Source organism: Myotis lucifugus, unplaced genomic scaffold (genome assembly GCF_000147115.1).
Source record: "Myotis lucifugus unplaced genomic scaffold, Myoluc2.0 scaffold_3842, whole genome shotgun sequence".
NCBI lineage: Eukaryota > Metazoa > Chordata > Mammalia > Chiroptera > Vespertilionidae > Myotis > Myotis lucifugus.
This window is the reverse complement of record NW_005874890.1, coordinates 3,371-13,922: the sequence shown is the minus strand read 5'-3', so window position 1 is coordinate 13,922 and position 10,552 is coordinate 3,371. Positions and strand designations below refer to the sequence as shown.

Here is a 10,552-nt window from a genome sequence, read left to right as displayed (position 1 = left end):
ACCAGTAATGACCAGTCGCTATGATGTGCACTGACCACCAGGGGGCAGACGCTCAATGCAGGAGCTGCCCCCTGGTGTCAGTGGGAGCTCCACCCGGCCACAAGCCGGGGCTGATGGCTGCGAGTGCAGAAGTGGTGGCGGGAGTCTTTCCCACATCCGCGGCAGTGCTAAGGATGTCCGACTGTGGCTAAGGGGTCCTGGACTCTGAGAGGGCGCAGCCGGGGCTGAGGGACTTCCCTGAGTGCACAAACTCGGCCTCTAGTTGAATATATAATATCCCACATATTATAACTGAAAACACAACATTCCCAAGAATAGAGGACTGTTCCACTGCAAACCACGAAAGCATTGGAAACATTTTCCTGAGAGTAAGTTAGACAAGTATTTCAGAGTCTGAGCTATATAGATTTTAGCTGTCAGAAAATCACGAGGAGATCATAAAGTGAATGAATTGTGCTGCTTCCAAGGGCAAAATCCAATTGCAAATGGGCTGTCCTTTGGGACCTACCAAGTGGAATCACACGGTAAATGCAAACTGATAATTCATCATTGGTGTCTTCAACGTTATACTCTACTTACACAGCCACTTGTGACTAGATTCTCAGAGCATTTCTCATTATCAATCAAGTGCTCCCACTATCTCACTAGTTTGGCAGAATATATTTTTGTCTGTGATCCAGGGGGAATGACTGACACAGAGAACATCAGCCTGGAAGCCAACAAGAAGAGTTCAAATCAGGTTAGCTTGGTGCTGCTAAAACTTGCTCTCACACATCTAGAATTACAGAGCAAAAAGCAGTCAGAATATTAGCTAAAAACACTCTCACATGCAGAGATGTGGCTGCCTAAGAGCTGGTGAAAGCTAATTTTGTTCACTTAATTTTTCTTATATAATATGTAATACAGTGCCATGTACAACTAGAATGCTTGATAAAAGTCCACCAGCTTTATTGGGTGAATGAAGTCTGGCTTATGGTACTCCATAAATAAAGATATGACTTACATCACACAAATTGACCAATATATAATCTGATTATCCAGTTGGTGAGTAATCTATATTTATTTGGTTTACAATAGAATCTTAACATTTTGTATGTAATTATTTTATTTTTCCTCACACCTCCTCAGAGGGTGGTGAGAGCGAGCTTCCTTATGAGCACCATTCTCTTTTTATATGTGTTTTTAAAATTTATGAGAGAGGAGAGAGGGGGAGAGAGAGAGAGAGAGAGAGAGAGAGAGAGAGAGAGAGAGAGTGAGAGAGAGAGAAAGGAAGGGAGAGGTAGAGAAAGAAACAAAGAGGGAGAGTGAGAAACATGGTTGTGAGAGAGAAACATAAAACCACAATCTAGGTATGTGCCCTGATTGGGAATTGAACCAGCAACTCTTTGGTGCATGGGACAATGCTCAGCCCACTGAGCCACACTGGCCAGGGCTTGAGCACGACTCTTCAAAGGGCTTTGCTTCTGCCACGACCAGGGTTTTGGGCAGTTTTTACCTCTGGGCATCATTACCTCTGTGGATGTTGCTCCTGTGGTCCAAAGGTAGAAGCTCCTTCCTTGTACTTGGCTTTCAGGGCCAACCAGATCCCTAGTTCAAAACGCTGTCAGACTTGTTGCCTGACACAGGTCAAAACACAGATTTTGTAGTACTTATCATCCTGAAATGGAATTTCACTGATATATTTTTTAAAAAATCAATAATATGCCCTAGTTAAAAGAGAACTAAAAGGTCAACTAAAAGTAAATGTAATTAGATAGATTTATTATGAAATAACATATTTAATATGCACATGTGAGGGGATAACTGCGCTATGAGGTCGTCAGATGCATTTGCAAGAGTTGCTGTAAATGCAACAGCTGCAAATGAACTTTGATATAAGTTTCTTGCATTGGTTACTCAAATACTGTGTGTGGCATTGTCATCAGTGACCATTTCCTCAAATGATGAAAAACTTTTGGTATAGTTTCAAACTAAATGAAGTGCAGTTATCTTAGTTACATGATAATTGCACTCGTGGGAATTCAGCAAATATTGAAATGAAACTGTGCAAAAAATACTTTGAATTTATACATACCGCAGAGTTAAATTATAAGCATAGAAAATTATCAACATTTTTCAACTTATAAGAATATCTAATAAGACATTTAAAAGTCATGGAAATAGGACAAAAGTGGAAAATGGGGTAATTTCTTTTTGAATGGGACTGTTTTAGGCCTTGCAGATGTCTAGTACCCCTGGCCTAAAGTCACTGAATGCCTTTAGGATTCCTTAATAACTGTGATAATCAAAATAACTCTACAAATTTCCAAAACTAACCCCTTTGGGAACTACTGTTTAGAGAAAACAAAAAAATTAAATTAAATTAAAAATTTTTTTCTAAGAAACAGTGGAGAATCCTGGGAAAAATGGCACTAGGAGCAGCATCATTTTTTTTTAAAAAAATGTTTTTATTGATTTCAGAGAGGAAAGGAGAGGGAGAGATGGATATAAACATCAATGATGAGAGAAAATCATTGATTGGCTGCCTCCTGCATGCCCTCCACTGGGAATCAAGCCCACAACTCAGGCACGTGCCCTTGACCAGAATTGAACCCAGGACCCTTCAGCCCGCAGATCGACACTCTATCCACTGAGCCAAACTGGCTAGGGCTCATTTTTTAATTTCTCTAAATTCACCCACAAAAGTAGATAGAGCAGGTAAACAAGACAATGAAGGTAAAGAACACTATAAAAAATAAAATGGGGAAAAAAAAAGAAAGCAGGAAGGAGAATGAGAAGAGTTTGTGAGAGGCAGAATAAGATTGCTGATTGCTTTATAGTTAATTAAAAGTAAAAAGATATTTTTTCAAATCAGATTTTGAGGAAAAATGAGGGGAAAGGAAAGAGAGTTTGCAACTCAGTTTCAATTTATTTATAGTGGTGAATCACTAGAAAATAACAACAACAAAAAAAGGGTTAAGGTCATGAGTAAAAATATTAGAATAAAAGTAACCATTGACTTACCTTGATTTAGCTCCACTGTGGGTTTATTATTATTATTATTATTATTATTATTATTATTATTATTTTACTAGAGACCTGGTGCACAGATTTGTGCATATTGAAAGGAAATTAATTAAAATAAATATTTTAGAGGCCAGGGAGGGACTGCAAGGAGGTTGGCTCCAGGGCATGCCTGGCCCATCTCGCCCAGTCCCAATCAGCCGGACCCCAGCATCAAGGAAAACCGGTCAGAGCGTCTGGGTTTGTGGTCAGTGCACATCATAGCGACTGATTGAATGGTTGAATGAATAGTTGGACACTTAGCATATTAGGCTTTTATTATATAGGATTTATTGTTGGCAGTATTAGTTTGCACATCTAACCACTTGCAAGGAAAATATACTTGTTTTCAAATTTCTAATATGCCTCAAAATTAATAAAACCTGTTCCACTAGAAAAGAAAACCCAACAACATTGGAACAAATTCTTGTAAATAACAAATACATACTTAAGAAAAAGAGAAAAAAATAGAGCATCGAATGAAAGTGTTGAAGTAATTGGATATATGTAATATATGGAAAAGATAAATTTGGATCCATCTCTTCTATAACATTAAAAAGAAAAATTTCATAAGGACCTGAAATTTAAGTCAAAATCCAGTAGTAATAAAAGAAGAAAGAGATAAATTTAATTACATTAAAAATTCAGAATGGCAAAAAATAACTACACACAAATAAACAAAAACAAAAATCACTATAAACAAAGGAAACAGACAAATAACAATTTGGTGAAAATAGTTGTAATTATATAACATACACAAAGGATTAAACTCTTTAATACAAAAATGAGTTCTAAATATAGAGGAAAACATTTTAATATTATAAAAGAGTTTCTAAAAACAGAGAAAAGAGGTTTGGAACTCTATAGAAAAAAAATAGACTAGAGAAATGAACAAAGTTCAAAGAAATATATACAAATGTCTTTTAATGAGTTGAAAGATAATCAACCTCACCCATCATTAGGTCACATTTATCACCTATTAGATTAGCTAGCATTTAAAAGTTAGAAAACATAATTCTTTGGCATGGATGTGACAAAATAGACACTCATATATTATAGTTGGAAAGATTCTTATGCAAACCCTTTGAAGGGGAATTTGTCAACACCAGGCAAAATAATGAATACACTTTTCCCTTATCTGAGCAACCAAACTTCTGAAATTTTATTCTGAAGATATACTGGCTGAATACAAAAAAACGTATGACCAAGGATAGTCATTGTGGAATGATCTGTAATGGCAAAAGACTAAGAAGCAGAAATGTCTATAAGGGAGGACTGGACAAATAAACCATGGCAATCCACCTTAAGTAGTTTTATGCAGCTGGAAAAACATAAGAAAAACCCATCTATTACTGTGAAACATTTTCCAGAACATATGGATGTATGGGAAAAAAGAGAGGAAATACTTGCAATGAATGCTTAATCTGGTGGAAGAGGGACCAGATAAATTAAAAAAGGATAAATTATAAAAAGATTACTTATAGAGGAAAAGGAAAGAGTAGAAGGGACAAGGGTCAAAGCTAGACTTATTTTAATATTTTGTATTATACATTTGACTTTGGAACCAATAGTATGTTATGCATAATCATGAAACAACATTAATTTTTAAAAATCAATCTCTAAAATCTTTAAGTAATACAGAGAACTATTCTAAGTGATCTTGGAGCACAATTATTTGCATGTATTTTCTAGTGGGATATAACCCGAAGGACAAAAATTACAGAAAAAAAATAACCGAAATGTTTACAGCAATGGTATTTTTGATAGCAGTGTTGGTATTATTATTCTGAGATTGGTATTTGTGTATTGTAGAATAAAGCAAATGAGTACTTGCATACTATTCTACTTTTCTTATTCCCACTGTCTTAATAGTTGGAATTCTTTGTGTAGAAGAAGGAGATACAACTGTAAGGTATAAGAAATAAGTAAAATCTCAGTGATCCTCAATTTAGTCAGAAGTATGAGGATGAACTCATGATTTGTTGTTATTTGCATATATATGTATTTTTGTTTTATAGCTCTGTTTACTAAAAAGTCTAGAAACAATGACTAACTTTCAGATTTTTGTATTAAAATACCATTTTGCACTTCAAGAAACCAAGGCTTCTTGGAGAACTGACTGATTCCACATTTGGGGAGGAAAAGTAAAAGATAAGCTTGGAACATCTTGTCATTATCAGAAAGCAATGACACTATCAAAGACTATAAAGTAATGTCAAAAGGATTGAGGAGGAAACTTAAATAGGCTCCTACTGGCTAAAGATAGGATGATTTGAATATCAATAAAGAAGGAACTACAAATTATTAAAACGTAAATTATGGTTAAATCCACAAGTTCATAAAGATATTTTTTTAATTCCTATTGGTCACTATTAGGAGATATTAATGAATAAAATCATTTTGAAACCTGGCAAAGAAACTACAAAACAAAACAAACAACAACAAAAAACTCTAAAAAATGTATCCTATCATTTCCATGAGAACTAATTCACCACATAAATGAAAAGTTGATGAAATGATTTACCTTTATGAAAGTTTTCAGCTCATAAAAAATAAGAGAGTACAAAATTATAATAGTACCATTTGCAACCTCCATTGAATTAATGGATCTAGCCATCAATCATTCATGGTTACTAAAAACCTCAAAATAGAGACTATCAAACATTATTTGTTCCCCAGTGTGAGAACAAAACATAACCTACGAAATAGACTTCCAAAAAAAGCTGATCTGCATTTGGTCACCTCTCTACATCCAACCAACAATTTAAGAAATACAAAGGAGAGAGAAGCATGTTTAACAACATGATGGGAATGCAATCAGCAAATCTAAAATGTAGGCAATTCTATAGGACAAAATGAGTGATTTCTTTACAGTAAATCACAAGGAAATACAGAGCTAGAAGGAGAATCCATAGGTAAAAATAGACTTAAAAGACAAATCACCAATCTCTATGGATCTTATTTAGCTATACATTCAAGAAACAACAACCCCAATAAAAATAAGCAAAAACATTAGCATTGACATTTATAAGATGAATAGAAATTTGAGCACCAATGCTTCGGTACTATTAGAAAGTAGTGTTATATATTAAACTAGAGGCCCAATGCACGAATTCATGAAAGAGTAGGCCTTCCTTCCCCTGGCTGCTGGCACTGGCTTCCCTCTGGCACTGGGGACCCGGGCTTCCCTCACAGGCCTGGCTTCTTCCAGAAGGTCATTTGGAATGACATCCGGTCTAATTAGCATATTATGCTTTTATTATTATAGATGTGATAATGGTATTGTGGGAATATATTTTAAAATACATCATGCTTTAGAAATTTATACTGATAAATTGAAATGGTATGATATCTAGAGTCTGCATGAAAATGATGCAGGAATGGGGTAGTGACTAAGTATAGAGATAAACCCAGATTGGGTCTTATATTGGTAATTGTTCCTTCTACCTTAGTGTACATTTAAAGTGTTCTACAGCACCATAACATAAAAAAAATATTTCCAGATATATTTTTTGGAAAACACAATTATTTAGAAAGGTAGGTGAAATTGCCTAGCTAGATAGGTAAAGCAACGAAAGTTTCTGTGCTTCACTCCCCTTACCTGGATGCTATTCTGTATCCATTTCTTTCCAAGGGTTCATTTTTCCTTCTTCCCTTGTCAACAATATTACTCTCCCCCCATAATGTCTACCTAGTTTTACCCCTACTTCTCTATCTCTCTTCCTTTCTCTTTCATCGACATAGTTTTCTCCTTTCTTTCTCTACCATACCCACTTTTTTTTCCCTGATCTCTCTAACAACTGGCCATGATATTGAATTGAAAAATGTTTTTCTTTTTAAAATGGTGAAAACAATGGATTAAAGTTTTATATTTTTGACCTTGTTTGAAAAGTAGGTGAACTGAATGATTCCTCCTGAGAAAGTTGCGGCTTCTTGGCTCAAACCCTCTAGTGGAAATGTTGCCATTGAAACCTAAACATATTCCAGATTCCTCTGCCTAAAGTTGCTGAGATGATGGGCATCTTCACTTACAGGGTCTCTTGATAAACAGGAAAGGCTAAGGGGTACTGAGTCTTCCCACCTTGTGAGGCACCTGAGCGAGATCTCACAGCAGCTGTCTCGGTTGTGCAGAGCTCTGCCCTGAGCATCCACCAGGAAACAGTCTCTGCGAGCTGGCGTGGGTTGTGTTTCTGATGCCTCCCTGTCAGCCACCTGTTTGATCACTGCAGATAAACAACCAAACCATGGAGAGGGTTCCTCCTTTTTCTTCTTTATGTCTACTCACTCGAAGTCAGTTGAAAGCCGCCCTTGATCAGGGGGCTGCTGGCAGAGGACTACAGGACTCTGTGATTTATTATTCATAGAGCATCACAGTGTTACACAGCAGTTTGCAAAACATGAAACACCAGAGAGAAATCCATACTATGAGGAGGTGACAATGTAAATGAAGTGTAAACAACACCATGGATAACAGTAAAACTCTTGAGAGGTAGAAATATGGGTCCTTCGATTTGGGGGAGTCTGGGCAGAAGTAGATTGCAAGGGGGATGTGCCCAGGGAAACTCATTGGCAGAAAGCAATAAACATGTATTCAAGACACAATGTATAGTTACAAGTCCAACTGGCCTATAAATCAATGTAAATGAGAACCAAGTATTTCTCATTAAATTACCAAAGGTTTAAAAATTGATACTATATAATTCTTCTGACGGTGCTGAAATCATGTCATCATCATTCATTTCTGGGGGTATTATAAATTGATAGAACACTTTGGGAAAGCAATTTAGAATTACGTATCTGCTAGAATTCTTATGTAAGACTTTAATCCTTTTGCAGTATTTATAACTTTAACATATTGCAGAAGACAGTTCATTTCAGTATAATTCAGCCTTTATGTGCAACACAGCAGCGGACTTCCTGTACTCCTATTATCAAGCGCGTTTCTTCTCTCTATTATGTCATACTTTCAGACATTTATCCTAGTCCCCATGAGTTTTTACCCACCCCAAGTTTTTGTAGCAGCCAATATCTCCCAGGAATATCAAGAGGCATAGAAATAAAACCAAAATATGGAAAAATAATCTATATAGATGAATATATTCATAACTATTTATAATATAAAAATAGAAATGACTGAATTGGCATCAAGTGGGAGATTCTGTAATCATGACACATTTACTTGATATGGTATTTTATAGCCCTTAAATAATGCTTTGAAGGTTATACAATAATGTGAAAAAATACTTAGAGTATAATATTAACATGTAAAAGCAAAATACAAAATTAAATATCTAGTGTTACTATAATCAGATAAAAAATACGTCAGAGGAAAAAGACAGAAGGCACACTAACCTGCTAACAGTGGTCACAGGAGAAAGGCGGGGTTACAGATCCTTGATTTCTGTTGTTGCATTGTCTAGTATCTTTAATATGCTAACAAATGTGTTATTGTTACTATAGTTTTGAAATTAAAGAAATATGTGACAGAAGCTCTGTGCTATCTTTTATGGAAATCTCTAGACTTCCTAATCTAAAAGAAAGTTAAGAGCTCTCAGCCTGATGGGCTTGGAGATGCTTCTGGAAGTAACCTCACCATGGCTGGCCAAGGAGGACCCCAAGTTCAGTTCAAACTTGTACTGCATGGTGATGGTGGGACTGGGAAGGTACATCTGTGAAACATAAGCTGACCGGTGAATGTGAGAAGTATGTAGCCACCCTGGGTGTTGAGGTCCCTCCCTTTGTGTTCCACACCAACAGAGAGACAGTGTGTGGGATACAGCGGGCCAGGAGAAGTTCAGCAGACTGAGAGCCGGCTAGCGCATCCAAGCCCAGTGTGCCATTACGATGTTTATGCCACTTCCAGAGTTACTTACGAGAATGAGCTAACCGGCACAGAGATCTGGTATAAGTGTGGGAAAACATCCCCATCACGTTGTGTGGCCACAGAGTGGATATTAAGGACAGGAAGGTTAAGGCTAAATCAATGATCTTCCACCGAAAGAAGAATCTTCGGTACTATGGCATTTTTGCCAAAAGTAACTACCACTTTGAAAGCCCTTCTCTGGCTTGCTAGGACGCTAATTGGAGACCCTACCTGGGAGTTTGCCGCCATGCCTGCTCTTGCCCCGCCAGAGGTTGTCCTGGACCCAGCTCTGGCAGCACAATATTAGCGAGACTCAGAGGTTGCTCGGACCACAGCTCTCCTGGGTGAGGGTGACAGTCTGGGAGGAAGGGAAGCTGCAGCCCAGCGTCAGAAGTCTAGTTCAGAGGCAACTGTGCTGTCAGAGTCACAGGTGCAGTGTGTTTGCCACTTAATCATGTGGCTGCGAGGAGCCTGGTCTCGATCTTTGGGATGCTGAAGGAGATGAAGGCTTCCAGGTGAATGTGGGAGTTAATACCTTCATTTTTTGGACCTACATATTTAGCTGTTTTGGAATGCAGTTGTTCCTTTATTGAGTTTCAACAATAAAACTGCTGCAGTCACATCATGACATTCAGTGGCGAGACCTTGATTGTTACAGTGGTTCCCATTCCTTTTCATTTAGAATCAGGATAAAGTTGTATTTCAAATATCAAAAATGAAATAAAGAAAACAAATTAATATGATTAAATCTTTCAAACGGGCCAGCAGAACTATTCTGAGGCTTGCTGGACACCTGTGCCTACAAGGACTATTTGTAGGACCTGAGGGAGCCAACTTGTCTGGGGAAGAAATTGGATCCTTCCTGTACTATATTAACCTTAAAATTCCTAGCAGGAATGAAAAGGATGCCATCTCCATAATAGCTATATTAGGATTTTATGTGTGATAATTGCATATTTAAAAATCCATAGTACCAAAAGTCCCTATATAAAGAGATTTTTGTGTTTAGCGATAATACTAACGACAGAAGTAAGGAGAAGGAAGTAGTTTGATGAAACTTGAAGAAAATAGTCAAAAAACAATCAAAATGAAATATGTATGTAGTGAGGCTTAGCTCTAACATATTCCTTCCCCGGGGGTTCAAGAGGTATTGCTCAGACTCTGAATAGTGAATCAATACTGGTCAGTGATGATTTTATTTTGGTGAGAACAGCACTGAATATTTTTATTGACTCCCCTGATATTTACTAGCAGGCAGGCCTCATGTGAACTGCTGTGTCCTTGTAGAATGTGGATTTTGAAGACAGATCTCGGTTCAAATCCCAGCGTCGCTACCACCTCCTGACTGTGTGACCTTGGGCAGGTCACGATGCTTACATGGCACAGCCGGCTGCAGGAACCAGGGGTGGGCAACAGCTTTATATCAGGTGCTTCCAATTGATGGTGAGTCCCCTGCAATCAGGTAGGAAGCTTCCTCGACCTTTACATTTTCACTTTAGAAATGGCTAGAACTGCGTCTCAGTGAGAGCAAATGTGGGAATTAATATGCAATTGCAAGCCTGCTCAGGACTCCCACACTACCCCTGCCGCCTCAACACACATACTTCGCTCCATTCTCAGCATCATCTAACATTGCATCCTCCTTTA

General features: G+C 37.5%; 1 pseudogene; it reads left to right on the top strand.

The window, feature by feature from the left end:
* The first annotated feature begins 8,636 nt into the window (after positions 1–8,636).
* On the top strand, positions 8,637–9,401 carry LOC102432945 (annotated as a pseudogene).
* The last annotated feature ends 1,151 nt before the right edge of the window (positions 9,402–10,552 follow it).